A 16,637-nucleotide genomic window follows, 5' to 3' on the forward strand; every position below is an offset into this window, starting at 1 on the left:
ACACCAAGTCATAAGAAAGATATTCTGATTTTGCTTGTTTGGACAAGCATGTCGCCTCTGGCTTTATTAAAATACCGTGGAAACTTTCTGAATTCTTAACTGCGAAGCAAATCCTAAGATAAGGCATTGAGGAAATCCTCCATACTTGGACACATCAGTAAAAACTTTGCCTCCTCAACATGCTGCAGGCCAGTACTGCTCCAGTGATAATAACATCTGTCTGCCAAAAACTGTGTGACTTCACATAAAGACTCCATTTATATGAAGGGGACCGAGGTGGATGTCACTGACTCGCTCTCCTCTCACTGAGATATAGAAGCCTTTATGTCCACGGATATCTGTTGCACATGACGTTTCACAATGCACAATGGCTGTGTGCCTTAGAATTTATGAGAATCTGTCACTTTTTCTTTTCCTATGAAGTAATCATAGTGAGCATACGGGTGTGCTATGTGCATAATGTACACAGATTTATGAGACCTGGAAAAGCCTTATAAACTTCTACACAAGTGGATGACTGTTTAGCTTAGGTGACTTTTTAACAACTTCTAAAATCACTGACTGCGGTTGCGTCTTCTTGTCCTGCCTGAGGCTATGCGCGCACCACGTCTTTTGCTCCAAAATACGCCAGAAAAAAGACCCTGAAAATTCTCAAAAGAATGAAAATATGCATTTCTCTGTGTAAAAATGACTTGATGTTCATCTGTTCAGTCTTTTCAAGTCTTATAACCTCTTCTGGTTTCCGAATATGCCAAGTGATTAAAGGAGGTGAGCAGTCCATTCTTCAGGCTTTTTCGGTTCTGAATTTTGAGATTATGTTACAATACAAGTCAATGGGAGGGTTCAATTGACATCCGCAAGACACCCGGGCGTCTTTTTAAGGGTTTTTCCAACATTTTTGCTTAAAGCAAAACGTCTTTACTAGTAGTTCCTTCATTCTGTAACCCCTTAGTGACCACCAATACGACTTAAAACTTATCTGCGATATAAGAGAGACTAGCATCCCCCTACGGGTGACAATCCAGCAGCTTTTGGCTGTACACTATCGCTGACAACAATCAGTGTTGGCACCGACCATGGCCGTTTAACTCCTTAAATACTGCTGCCAACAGTGACTACAGCATCTGGATGGTTAACAGTGTGTGGGGTCTCCATCTTTAACACCATCGGCACCCTTAGATCTTGATTGTGTGGTCCTGGTGCTTGCGATGGCAATTCATGGCCAAATAACGGCCTTAGAGTCTGCCGGCTATAGTAACCTGCTCAGAAGTTAGAAACATTTAGGTGGTAAAAACACATTTTTTCCATTCCTGCCATGTCACTTTGCATTAATTCCTGAAAAGCATCTGAGGGGTTAATAAACTACCTGAGAGCAATTTTGAACATGTTGAGGGGTGCTGTTTTTAAAATGTTATCACTTTTGGGGGCTTCCAATATATAGGACTCCCAAAGTCATTTAAAAACTGAATTAGGCCTCAAAAAAAATAAGTTTTGTAAATTTCTTTGAAAAAAAAAGAAAAATTACTGCTACATTTTTAAACCTACAACATTTTACAAATGGTGCTGATGCAAAACAGACATAAGGGAAATTTTATTGATTAACGTTTGGAGTAGCATGACTGTTATGATTAAAGGGTTAGTTATTCAAAGTTTGAAAATTGCTTATATTTTTTACATTTTTGTAAAATTTCTGATATTTTTTATAAATAAACACTAAACATATCAACCTAAATTTACCATTATCATAAAGTAAAATCGCAAAATCAATGGGATATGTTGAAGCATTCCAGAGTGATTATCACATAAAATGACACTGGCCAGGGTTAAAATATTTGGCCCCGGTCATTAAGGGGTTAATAGAGTAGTTAAAAAAAAAAGTCTGGAAACGGCAGTGCAAAAGACGCCATAAAACCGCTGGAAAAACTGCCGAAAAAGAGATCAGGAAGTGACAAAATAGATGACGGTACAAAAGATGCCATAAAACTGTTGAAAAAAAGCTCAGGAAATAGCAAAAAAATAGTAGTACACAAGATTATATAAAAATACTAGAAAAAATACTGAATACGCGCTCAGGAAAGCAAAAAAGCTAAAAATATAAACACTCTGGGACAACAATTTCATTTTTTTTCTGAAGTGTCTTCTGCTTGAAAAACTCAATTTCAGCTCTGAAATCTCATCTCCCGAGATTTTGGTACTGAGATCTCCATCTGTGCATGTGCCGCCCCCGGCGGCCATTTTCCTGGAGTCCACCGCACAAGAAACCATGGAACTGTCAGGGCTCTGGCCTTTCACAAAATGTCGGCAGAGCCCCGGTAGCACCGGAGACACCCGCAACAGCAGTGGGCAGCATCGCCGGACACCCCCATAGCAGTGCTCGACACCCGCTGCAGCACCGGACACCCGCAGCGGTGCTCCGCACATCGGAACACCCCCTCATCCCAGCCTGCAGCCGGCAGCATCAACCCACTCCTGCCTCCTTCAGAAGTGATCCTGGGACCCCGCTTCACCGCAGCCACCACCCCCGGTAAGAAATAAGATGCATGGATTATTAGAAGCACCACCATTTTATTAAAAAAAAAATTCCTATTTTACCCTTCAAAATTTGGGGTGCATTTTATAATCCGAAAAATACGGTATTTGGTTTCTCCTACCTTTCCCTCCCCTGTTTTCCACTCTGTTGTTTTGTGAGTATATTTGTATGATTGTAGTTTTCTTTCATCCCTGTCTGTCTACCCTTATGTGTTTGGTTAGTATAATCCTATTCACTTCAGCTAGTCTACATAAGACAAAGTAACTAGCCATGTGCCCAGTCATCACCAAAAAATCCATTATTGGTACAAATGAGCCGCAGCAAGTTTAAAAACAATTAAAAGTAAAAAATGACAGAACATCAACCCTCAATAGGACTGTTAACCAAATAACAAATGACACACTCATTAATAACGCTGAGTGACGTTCTGTCATTTTTGACTTTTTATTGTTTTTATACTTGTTGTGGCTCATTTATACCAATAAAGGGTTGTTATTTTTTGGTGATCCCTGTGCACATGGCATGTTTCTTTTTTTTTTTCTTTTTTAGCTAACCTAGTCTCTTTTTGACATGCTACAGACTGATCCCAGGTATTTGGTGGTGCCTTTCATTTTCTTTTGTTAACCTTTACACTTCAGCCTCACACCTCCCTGGGTGGGGGGAGGGCACAGATAAGGTTTAAGATAGGAGCATAGCAAGGTATGTGATCCTGGCATCACCACATTCCAGGTAATCCGGGGGACAAGGATAGGCTAGGGTGCCCCCTAGTTCGAGGGATCAGTTAGGTGCCCACCATCACTAGTCCCTACATGACAGTTGCCTCCTGAGTTCACTCATTGGTAAGTGATGAGAAAGAGAAGAATCAGTTAAATTTCAACATGCCTACCCTGCCACGTTCACATTAGTTATTTTTAGCATTGATTTTCTTTGTTGATTTCTGAGTGTTTTATTACTTATTTATGTTTTAAAACAATTTTTTGATAGAATCTTTGGGACTGATTCATCAGAGCCTTTATGTCAGTATTCTGGCATAAAAAGTTTTGAAAAGATGCATTATTTTGGAGCAACTTGAGGCTCTGTTAAAATTATGTGACTCTTGATATTATTATAACAATATTTTCACAGAGCTCTGACAGAGTAGGCAGCATTCAGGCGGGAAGAGGAAGTGGAGACCACTGCTTGTCAAATTCATGATAAGCAGCAGCATTCGCTACACCACAAATTTTGCTCCCGCTGGGACTGGAGTAGGATTTGTGGTGATATGCACACAGGGTTGCACACCCTTTGTCTGGCACTCCTGTTTCATGAAGAGACATTTATGATGCGTGGTGGCATTCACTATGCTGCAAATCTTACTCCATCAGAGACTGGAGTAGGATTTGGTGTGAGGTGCACATAGAGGTTGTGAGGCAGTGATAAGTGTCATATGCGAGGGTCGCTATGTGTTTCTCCCAGGATGGCACAGAGGCGCATTGAGGCTGCGGGAGTGCGCTGCAGTCAGAGGCATAGCTGTGATTACAATGCAAAATAAAAGTAAGTGTTGGTCTTTGTCAAGCTATTTGTCCAAGGCAGATTTAAGAAAACCTGTTCTAGGCTTTTATTTTTGAAACAGACTATCCAGAGGATATCATGTGCTGTGTATTTATGTGAATTGGACATTAAAACACGTTTTGCTTTGAACTTTATTGGGTCACTGCCTCATCACTGCACGGTGTGGATACTGCTGCACTACAAGGTACATACCACAAATCCAGGACTCCTGTTTCATGAAGAGGCATATCCTACCTCATCAGAACAGTCTGACACCAGCACATTTCTTCATCAAGACTGTTGTGAACAACTTTGTCTTTTCCTGGATCTTACGCAGATCCACATATATTTGTATTGCCTGTTCTTGACAAGGCTTTTTATTCACATGTATATTTCTACTATCTGTTTGGCAGGAGTGAAGGGTTTTATATTGCTAATGCACGGTGGTTTAGGGGATGTTCAACCTTCAGTGGTTGGCTCAAATTATCCCTTTGACATTGTTATTTTGGTCCTTTTTTATTGTTTGCTTTCAGCTTACTTGTTTTTTTTGCCTGTTATATGCGTATAATAAAATGGATTTATTTTGTGGATAAAGATGCTTCATAATTTCACCTTTTGCTACTTATACACAATGCAATTTCTCATTTTTATGGCTCTATCCAGACATGCTTACTTTTTTTGCATATGGGGTTGTGGATCAAATAGGAGCAGAGGGAGGAAGCGCGGCACAATATAAACAGAGGGTAGAAGTGCAGAGGAGGAGCCATCTCAAAGCCCAGTCATGATGGTGATTGACCCCTGGAAACAACCACAGCTGCATGGCCCACACAGAGACAATATGTAGGTTGTAAGGTGCAACCCCTGTGGTGTCACTATCTGGCTTACGCCTCCTCCAGTATTTGGGAGATAGAAGCTCATTTACCCAACAACTATCAATCAATACACCCATGAAACAAAGGAAACTAACATAAGAGTGTTATTAATGATTTCTGCAATAATGCACTTTAGCCCCTTTCTGATGTTGGGCGTAATAGTATGCCCACATTGGAATCCCTCCTGTTGTGAACACTTTGGACCTGACTTCTGAGTTTGGGCTCCCTCTGGTGGTTGCTGTGGGTAATGGAGCTGGTCGGGTTGACAGAAGTCAATCACCTGAAGAGGATGATTGGAGGTCAGGTGTTACAGACTGGGAAGATTTAAGTCAGCAAGCTTCCCTCAGTTGTTGCTGGTGATTTGGTTTTCTTCCTGTGCATTTTGAAGTCCGCTTGCCCCCTGCTTGGTCCTGCATCGTTGAGATAAGTTATTTGTTTGCTGGAATCTTTTGCATTTAATCCAGTTTTTGCCTTTCTCTACTTTCTGCTTTGCTGTGTGGGTTCAGCATTGCTCCCTGCTGGGACCAGTGCTGGACCTCGTTCCATATGCCACAGCTTATGTCAGTCTGTTCAGTATTGCTAGTCCCCTGTTATATCAGTATCTTTTGTTTTGCTTCCAGTTCACACCAGAATGCTGATCTAGTGGGGGAGAGGTTGTGTGGCCTCAGTATTTTTGCATATCAGATGTGTTGGATTTTTCTTAGGGTTTTTTGCATGATTGCAGACAGTATCTTTCCTGTCCTGTTCTATCTAGACAGTTGGGCCCCATCATTTGCTTACTCTATTTTCTGCCTGTGTTTGTGCCTCATCTTGTCTCATCGGCAATATATCTTTGGAGGCTATCTATTCCTTTGGTGTTCTGCTCGGGGGCAGTTTAGCTTTCCCCTTTCGAGCTTTAGGCTTAGTTAACTCTTTGGCTGTGCCGAGGCATCTAGGGCATCGTAGGTACGTCCCACGGCTAATTCTAGTTGTGTTGTTAGTTTAGGGGTCTGCAATCCACTTAGTTACCAATCTTTCTGGTTGCCTAGCTTATTCCCCAGCTATCCTCATCGGTGACCTAATCATAACAGAATCACCAGCCTAAACTGCAGATTCTAGGGTACTCTAAAGAAGGGAAAAAAAAGTGTCAGAATTTTTTACAAATTTTTTCCTCTTTTTCTCTGGGGCCATAGGAGGATTTTTTTAAAATGGAGAATAAGCAATTGTCCGATCATGTTGAGCAGCTCGCTGCTGAAGTTCGGGGAATTTCTGCCTATCTCGCCCAATCGCCTGCTGTAGAACCAAAAATCCCTATTCCTGATGTATTTTCTGGGGATCGGTCTAAATTTTTGAACTTTAAGAATAATTGTAAACTGTTTTTTGCCTTGAAACCTAATTCCTCGGGGAACTCGGTGCAGCAGGTTAAAATTGACATCTCCCTCTTGCGCGGCGACCCTCAGGACTGGGCCTTTTCTCTAACACCTGGGGATCCTATTCTGGCTAATGTGGATGCATTTTTTTCAACCTCTGGGGTTGTTGTATGATGAACCTAATGTTATTGATCAAGCTGAGAAAACCTTATTGGCATTGAACCAGGGTCAGGAAGTGGCAGAGTTATACTGTCAAAAATTCCGAAAGTGGGCTGTCCTTACTAAATGGAACGATGACGCCCTAGCAGCTCTTTTTCGGAAAGGTCTGGCAGAAACCGTAAAAGATGTTATGGTGGGATTCCCTGTTCCCTCTGGTCTTAACGACTCTATGTCATTAGCCATTCAAATTGATCGACGTTTACGTGAACGTAAAACTATGCGAGAGGTGGTGCGGCCTTTCGAACAAACTTCTGAGGCCATGCAATGTGATAGGGTTTTGTCTAGGTCGCAATGTCAAGAGTTTAGATGGCGTAATAAGTTGTGCTTCTTTTGTGGGGACGACTCTCATACTATTTCTGTCTGCCCTAAACGAAAAACGTTTTGCTCACTCATTTGCTGTGGTCAGTGTACAGCCTAAATTCCTTTTGGTGGTTCCCTTGATCTGCTCCTTATCTTCATTTTCTGCTAAGGCTTTTGTTGATTCAGGAGCAGCCCTGAACCTGATGGATTTTGACTTTGCCAAGCGTTGTGGTTTTCCCATGGTACCCCTGCGGACTCCTATTCCTTTAAGGCGTATTGATGCTACCCCTTTGCTGGAGAATAAACCCCAGTTTTGGACCCAGGTGATAATGCCGGTAGCCCCGGACCACCAAGAGAATTGTAAATTTTTGATGTTGCATAATTTACATGACATTATTGTACTGGGTTTTCCTTGGTTGCAGACCCATAATCCTGTTCTGGATTGGAAATCTGTGTCTGTGGTTAGTTGGGGTTGTCAATATGTTCTTAGTGACACTCCTGTTTTCTCTACCTCTCCCCAGTCTCATGATGTTCCTGACTATTTGGCTGATTTTTCTGATGTATTTAGTGAGATTAAGTCCGCGTCTTTGCCTCCTCATAGGAGTTATGATTGTGCTATCGAGTTAGTGCCCGGTTTTAAATTTCCCAAGGGTCGGCTTTTCAACTTATCTGTACCTGAACATGATGCTATGCGATCTTATATCAAGGAGTCATTGGAGAAGGGTCATATCAGACCGTTCTCTTCACCGTTAGGTGCTTTTTTTTTGTGGCCAAGAAAGATGGCTCATTAAGGCCATGTATTGACTATCGTCTCCTTAATAAAATCACTGTTAAATATCAGTATCCGTTACCCCTGATTTCTGATTTATTTTCCAGAGTGAAGGGTGCTAGTTGGTTTACCAAGCTTGACCTTAGGGGGGCGTATAATCTTATTCGCATCAAGCACGGTGATGAATGGAAGACCCCGTTTAATACTCCTGAGGGACATTTTGAGTACCTAGTGATGCCTTTACCTGAGACGGTATCAATGAAGGTTGGAACTGCCAGCTCTCGGGCCATGGAGAGGAGACGTTGGCATGATCTAGGACTCTGCTTCTACTGTGGTCGAACTGGACATTATATCAAGCACTGCTCACCCTCAAGCAAACAAGCCGTCGGGAAACGCCTAAGTCTGGGTGATATTTGAAGAGGTCACCCAGACTTCCAGGTACCCTTTTACTCCTTAGACAAAGTGCTGTTGAACGTGGAACTATGTTTTCAAAACCTGTGGTTATCTTCACTTGCTTTCATTGACTGTGGATCTGCAGCAAACTTTATTGATTCTGGACAGGTTCTTAAATTAGGATTAGGGACAGTTAGGTTGGAAAGATCTATTCAGATTGTTGCTATTGACAAAACACCAACACTCCAGAACTTTGTCCAGCTGGTATCGGTGGAATTCACACTAAAAGTAGGAACACTCCACTCTGAGTCCATCTCCTGTTATGTTTTGAATAATTTACCTGCTGGGTTGGTGTTGGAGTTTCATTGGCTGCATGTTCATAATCCTGTATTTGATTGGTGGCAAAAGCAGAATGTTAAGTGGGGCCCCCACTGTTATAAAAAGTGTCTTCATTCTGTGCAAATTTGCTCCACTAGTCTGGAGGGTCTGCCAGCATACCTGAAAGACTTTGGAGATGTTTTCTCAGAAAAAGAGGCAGAGATACTACCTCCCCATCGTCCTTATGATTGTATTATTGATGTTATTCCTAAGCTAAATTGCCTAAAGCTCGCCTGTACAACTTGTCAGGATCAGTACGGATTACTATGAAAGAATATGTCAATGAAAGTTTACGGAAGGGTCATATCCGTCCCTCCTCCTCATCTGTAGTGGCTTGATTCTTCTTTGTGAAAAAGGAGGATGGGGGCTCCGCCCTCACTTCAATGTATGTGAACTAAACAAAATTACTGATAAAAATACTTACCCACTTCCACTTATCCCTTACCTTTGTAATCGGCTTACTGGGGCCAAATTGTTTTCTAAGCTTGACCTTAGAGGGGCATATAATCTGATATGGAAGTGATGAGTGGAAGACAGCTTTTTAACATCTGAGGGTTTATTTGTGAACCTTGTCATGCCTTTTGGATGAATGACATTTTTTCTGATATCATTGGAAGACTTATTGTGGTATACCTTGACGACACTCTAATTTTCTCATCTGATCTGGATTCGCACTATGAGCATATTTGTTATGTTTTACAAAGACTCAGGGAAGATTCTTTGTTTGCCAAATTATAAAAATGTACTTTCTCTGTTCAGGAAATATCATTTCTGGGGTTCATCATATCTGCTGAAGGGTTTAAGATGGATCCTGGGAAGGTGCAAGCTATAATTGATTTGGTTCAACCTCATAACCTAAATGCACTACAACGTTTTTTAAGTATCGACAATTATTATAGAGAATTTCTTAGGGGTTTTTCACAGATCTTTAAACCTCTTACCGATCTCACATGGAAGGGGGCGGATCTAAAGGTTTGGTCATCAGATGCCATTGAGGCCTTTAATAGAATAAAAGAGTGATTCATGACTGCTCCAGTTTGATTTAACCTTATCTTCAGAAACCATTTTCTGTAGAGGTGGATGCCTCAGAGTTTGGGGTGGGGGCTGTTTTGTCTCAAGGTCCTAAAACCTTGAAGAACTTAAGGCCATGTGCTTTTTTTTCTAGTAAATTTTTATCTGCTGAGAGAAATGATGATGTTGGAAATTGTGAACTGCATGCTGTCAAGTTAGCATTTGAGGAATGGAGGCATTTTTTGAATGGAGCTGCTCATCAGCTCATGGTTGTGACTGATCATAAAAATTTAAGTTATATTGAATCTGCTAAACGTTTGACCCCTACACAGGCCAGGTGGTCTTTATTATTTTCTAGATTCAATTTTTCCATCACGTTCAGGCTGGGGTCTAAGAATGTTAGGGCTGACGCTTTGTCACGCGGCCTTGATTCAATTTCTCCTCCAGAAAAGCCTTCCTCCATTCTTCCTCAGGGTGTAGTAATTTCTATGGTATCCTCAGAAATGGAAGCTGACATTTGCCAAGTCCAGTCTTTGGCTCCTTCTGCCACTCCTGGATCTAAATTATTTGTGCCCGTGTATTTCAGATTATGTGTTTTGCAAGAGTTTCATGACTCTGTATTGAGTGGTCACCCCGGGGTCACTGCTACACAGAAAGCTACGGTATATGTAGACTTTTTTGGTGGCCATCCATGCTTAATGACATTAAAAGTTTTGTATCCACTTGTGAGGTTTGTGCACGCACTAAAGTTTGTCACAATCATCCTGCAGTGGAATTAACTCCATTGCCTATTCCAGAAAGACCGTGGACTCATTTGTCCATGGATTTCATCACTAATTTGCCTTTGCCTAGTGGGAAAACCATTATTTGGGTGGTGGTTGACCGATTCAGTAAACAAGCTCACCTTGTTCCGTTATTAGGGTTACCTAATGCTGAGACGCTTTCCAGGTTATTCATCAATCATATGGTGAGATTGCATGACATTCCTTTGAACATTTTATCTGATAGGGGGTGCACTTTGTCTCTAAATTCTGGAGAAGGTTTTGTAAGAGATTGGGGATTGACCTGTTATTTTTCTCTGCTTACCATCCTGAAACCAATGGTCACATGGAGAGGACAAATGGAGCAAATTCTAAGGTGTTATGTTACAGCTCAGCAGGAGAACTGGTCCTCATTCTTACCTCTTGCTTAATTCGCCTTTAACAGTCGGGTTAACCAGTCTACTTGAACTTCGCCTTTTTTTGTGCTTATGGTTTTCATCCTCTTTTTGGTGAATTCTCAAGGATAAGTTCTGATTGTCCAGGAGTTGAGGTTGCTATACAAAAACTGCAGGATGTTTGGAGAGAGGTTCAGAGGAATAATGAGGTGGCCCAGTGTCGCCAGAAACGGCAGGCCGAAAGGAAATGTTCAGGGGATCCCATATTTAAGGTTGGTGATAAGGTCTGACTTTCTTCCAAAATTTTTACATTGAAAGTGCCATCAACCAAGTTGGGTCCTAAGTTTATTGGTTCATAAGAGATTTTGGAGGTCATTAACCCAGTGGCTTTTAGGTTAAAACTCCCTCCATCTTTCCGCATTCCAAATGTATTTCATAAATCACTGCTAAAAGAGTTTGTTCCTTCGATTTTGGCTCCTTCATATCCACCTCCATCGGTTTCTGTCAATGACAGTTTTGAGTTTGAAGTTCAAAAGATTATTGATTCCAGGAAAGTCTGTAATTCCCTCAGTACCTCATTCATTGGAGAGGTTACACACTGAAAGAGAGATCTTGGGTCCCTGCTTGCGCTGTCAATGCCGATGGTCTGGTCAGGGCCTTCCATCGCAGGTTTCCTGGGAATTCTGGGGGTCCAGTGGCCCCCCACAGAAAAGGGGGTACTGTCACGATTCCTCCGCTCAATAAATGATTGCTATGCTGTTATATGGAAACTGTCTTGCTGAGCTGTCTGTGCCTTGATTGACAGCTCTGCTGTCCAATCTCTGACTGGGATGTGATCGACTTTCAGCAGGTGTTTAGTGTTATGGTGATTGCATAGCTACTTAACTGAGCTGTCTGCTCCTGATCCCTGCCAGACGTAGTTTGTGCTTCTTGGTGAGGGTTAGCCTGATTCTGTTGCTCTGAGTTCTGATCTTCATCTGCCTGACCCTTTGGACCCTATTCTGATTATCCCTTTGTCTTGTCCTACAGCTTTTTCATCCACTATCTCTTGTTATTGACCCTGAACTTTGACCTGACTTACACATTTGTCTTTTCCCTTGGTTATTTACATACTCTCTCGGTATTGACCCGAGAGCGTCTGACTCTTCTGCCTCACGGCCTGTCCGTGAGTAGTGACCAGTGTCACATTGCGCTTCTGGTAAGCACACCGTAAATCCCGCCCATTAGTGACCCCGTCACGTGATCTCAGGTCACCGATGGGTTACAACTAGAGGTCTCAAGCAGACCTCTATGGTTGTCATAGCCAGATTGCTATGAGCGCCGCCCAGTAGTCGGGACTCATAGGAAGTGAGTATTTCTGCTACATACAGACGATTGGATCAGCGCCTATATGTTGCAGAGCTGATCAGAAAACTGCAGCTTTTAGTCTCCCAGGGAGACTACTGAAGCATGCAAAAAGTAAAAAAAATGCTTTTAAAAATCTAAAAATATTAAAAATATAAAGTTCAAATCACCCCCTTTCAAAATAAAACATTAAAAAAATCAAACATACACATATTTGGTATTGCCACGTTCAGAATCGCCCAATCTATCAATATAAAAAAATAATTAACCCGATCGGTAAATGGCATAATGAGGAAAAAAATTAACGCCAGAATTACGTTTTTTTGGTCGCCAATATATTGCAATAAAATGCAATAACAGGCGATCAAAAGATCGTATAAACATCAAAATGGTATCAATAAAAATGTCAGCTCACTGCACAAAAAATAAGCCCTCACCCAGCTCCAAATCATCGAAAATGGAGACACTGCAGGTCTCGGAAAATGACTCCCTTTTTTTTTTTTTTTTTTTAACCAAAGTTCGGATTTTTTTCACCACTTTAATAAGAAAGAACCTAGACATGTTTGGTGTCTATGAACTCGTAATGACCTGGAGAATTATAACGGCAGGTCAGTTTTAGGATTTAGTGAACATGCTAAAAATAAAAAATAAATAAAACAACTGTGGAATTACACTATATTTTGCAATTTTTTCCTGTTTTCCAATACACAATATGTTAAAACTAATCATGTTATTCAAAAGTACAACTTGTCCCTCAAAAAACAAGCCTTCACATGGCCATTTTAACTAAAAAATGAAAAAGTTATGGCTCTGGGAAGAAGGGGAACGGGGAGCAAAATAGGAAATCGCAAAAATGAAAGTACCTACCGTCATTAAGGGGTTAAAGTGCTGCTCAGTTTATTGACATTTCTGACATAGCTGTACAATATGTGATAAATGTCTGATCATTTTGGTTGGACTACTGTTTCCCTCATAATCTTGAAAATATAAGTAAACGAATATCCATTTATGCAAACATTAGATCCATCAGAGCGAGGGCCACACTATACAGTCATGGCCAAAAGTGTTGACACACTTGAATTTGTTCCAGAAAATGAAGTATTTCTCCCTGAATATTACTGCAATTATACATGTTTTGTTATACACATGTTTATTTCCTTTGTGTGTATTTGAACAGCACAAAAAAAACAGAGGAAAAAGGTAAATTGGACATAATTTCACACAAACCCCCAAAAATGGGGCTGACAAAATTGATGGCACTCTCAACTTAACATTTGGTTGCACACTCTTTGGAACAAATAACTGTGGTCAATTGCTTCCTATAACCATCAACAAGCTTCTTACACCTCTCAACTGGAATTTTGGACCACGCATCTTTTGCAAACTGTTCCAGTTCTCTCATACTTGAAGGTGACTTCTCCCAACAACAAGTTTAACCCCTTAACCCCCAACGGTGGTTTGCACATTAATGACCGGGCCAATTTTTACAATTCTGAGAACTGTCCCGTTATGAGGTAGTAACTCTGGAACGCTTCCATGGATCCTGGTGACTCTAACATTGTTTTTTTTGTGACGTACTGTACTTCACGATAGAGGTAAAATTTCATTGATATAACTTGTGTTTATTTGTGAAAAAAATGGAAATTTGGCAAAAATTTTGAAAATTTCGCAATTTTCCAACTTTGAATTTTCATCTCCTTAAATCAAAGAGATATGGCACACAAAATACTTAATAAATAACATTTCTCACATGTCTACTTTATATCAGCACAATTTTGGAGCCAATTTTTTTTTTTTAGGAAGTTATAAGGGTTAAAAGTTGACCAGCGATTTCTCATTTTTACACCATTTTTTTTTTAATGACCACATCACATTTGAAGTCACTTTGAGGGGTCTATATGATAGAAAATGCCCAAAAGTGACACCATTCTAAAAACTGCACCCCTCAAGGTGCTCAAAACCTCATTCAAGAAGTTTATTAACCCTTCAGGTGCTTCACAGGAATTTTTTGAATGTTGATACCTGATATGTGGGGGGGAGACCACTGTTTCGGTGCATGGCAGAGCTCGGAAGGGAATGAGCGCCGTTTGACTTTTTCAATGCAGAATTGGCTGGTCGCCTTGTCACGTTTGGAGAGTCCCTGATGTGCCTAAACAGTGGAAACCCCCCACAAATGACATTATTTTGGAAACTAGACCCCCCAAGGAACTTATCTAGATGTGTGGTGAGAACTATGAACCACCAAGGGCTTCACAGAAATTTATAACGTACAGCCGTACAATTAAAAAATCATATTTTTTCCACAAACATCTTTTCACCCCAATTTTTGTTTTCCCAAGGGAAACAGGACCCCAAAATCTATTGTGAAATTTGTCCTGAGTTCGCTGATACCCCATATATGGGGGTAAACTACTGTTTGGGCACATGGCAGAGCTTGGAAGGGAATGAGCGCCGTTTGACTTTTTCAATGCAGAATTGGCTGGATGCCATGTCTCGTTTGGAGAGCCCCTGATGTGCCTAAACAGTGAAAACTCCACACAAATGACACCATTTTGGAAACTAGACCCCCTAAGGAACTTATCTAGATGTGTGGTGAGAACTTTGAACACCCATTGGCTTCACAGAAGTTTATAACATACAGCCGAACAATTAAAAAATCATATTTTTTTCACAAAAATGATCTTTTCACTCCCAATTTTTTTTTTTAATTTCCCAAGGGTAACAGGAGAAATTGGACACCAAAAGCTGTTGTGCAATTTGTCCTAGGTAGGGTGATACCCAATATGTAGGGGGACCACTGTTTGGGCGCATGGCAGAGCTTGGAAGGGAAGAAGCACTGTTTGACTTTTTCAATGCAGAATTCCTGGAATTGAGATCAGACGCAATGTCACGTTTGAAGAGCCCCTGATGTACCTGAACAGTGGAAACCCCCCAATTCTAACTCCAACCCTAACCCTAATCCCAACCCTAGCCATAATTGGAAAATAGAAATACAAAATAAAAAAAAATGTATTATTTTTCCCTAAGGGGGTGATAAAGGGAGGTTTGATTTACTATTTATAGCGGGTTTCTATGCTTGGCAGCTGTCACACGCTAAAAGACGCTTTTTATTCCAAAAAATAGTTTTTGCATCACCACATTTTGAGAGCTATAATTTTTCCATATTTTTACCCATAGAGTCATATGAGGTCTTATTTTTTGCAGGACGAGTTGACGCTTTTATTGGTACCATTTTCGGGAACATTACATTTTTTGATCGCTTTTTATTCTGATTTTTGGGACGCAGAATGAACAAAAGCCAGCAATTCATGAATTTCTTTTTTGGGGGGTGCGTTTACACCGTTCCTCGTGTGGTGAAATTGATAAAGCAGGTTTATTCTTTGAGTCAGTATGGTTACAGCAATACCTCATTTATATCTTTTTTATGTTTTGGCGCTTTTATACAATAAAAACAATTTTATATGAAAAATTATTATATTTGCATCGCTTTAGTCTGTGAGCTTTAACTTTTTTATTTTTTTGCTGATGACGCTGTATCATGGCTCATTTTTTGCGGGACAAGATGATGTTTTCAGCGGTACCATGTTTATTCATACCCGTCATTTTCATCACGCGTTATTGCACTTTTTGTTCGATAGTATGATGATAATGCATTGTTTTTTGCCTTGTTTTTTTATATTTTTTGGAAGGGGTTCACTAAAGGGGTTAACTAGTGGGACAGTTTTATAGCGCGTGTCGCTACGGATGCGGCGATACTAAATGTGTTGGCGGAATATGTTGGCGCTATATAAATAAAGATTATTATTATATTATTATATGTATACTTTTATTGTTTTTTTATTTACAAAAAATAGAATTTATTAGGAAATTTTTAAAAAATTTATTTAGGAATTTTTTTTAAACTTAATTTTTTTAAAATAATTTTTACATGTGTTTTTTTTTTTTAACTTTATTATATTGTCCCAGGGGGGACATTACTACATAGTGTCAGATCGATGATCTGACACTTTGCAGTGCACTGTGTCAGATCAGCGATCTGAAAGGCACTGCAGGAGGCTTTCACAGCGCCTGCTCTCAGCAGGCACTGCAGGACCCCGAAGGCCCCGGCGGCCATCTTGGATAAGGGGGGCCAGCAGGGAGGAGGCCCTCGGAGCAACGCCCCCTCCCTGCGCGATTCTTCCCTATGCCCCCGGTACACTGTGAGCATGTTTGATTGCAGTGTGCCAGGGGTTAATGCTCCGGGAGCGGTCTGTCACTGCTCCTGTCACATTGTGAGTGCCGCTGATCTATGATGACATACTATCCTGTCCTTGGGAATTAAGTCCCAGGGCACATGGACGGGATAGTACGTCATCTGTTAGAAAGGGGTTAAGATTTCTCCACTGGTGTTCAATGGGATTTATATCTGGACTCATTGCTGGCCACTTCAGAACTCTCCAGCTCTTTATTTCCATCCATATCTGGGTGCTTCTTCAAGTAGGTTTGTCGTCATTGTCCTGCTGGAAGACCCATGACCTAGGACGCAAACCCAGCTTTCTGACACTGGGCATTACATTGCGACCCAAAATTCATAATCTTTGGATTACATGATGCCTTGCATACTGCCCCTTTTATGATTTCCTAATAGGGCAAAAAACAGGGAATGCCATCAGAGAACCCTTCTATGGGGAGCAGTCCTACAATCATTACTACAATGACAAAACGTTGCATTTCATCGACTTACTCTGGTTGTCATCTATCATTTTTAAAGGAGAAAAAACACAACATTATAAAACGGGAGAATTGA

The sequence above is a fragment of the Dendrobates tinctorius genome, unplaced genomic scaffold (genome assembly GCF_039654945.1).
Source record: "Dendrobates tinctorius isolate UK_male_01 unplaced genomic scaffold, ASM3965494v1 ptg000250l, whole genome shotgun sequence".
In the NCBI taxonomy this organism is placed as follows: Eukaryota; Metazoa; Chordata; class Amphibia; order Anura; family Dendrobatidae; genus Dendrobates; species Dendrobates tinctorius.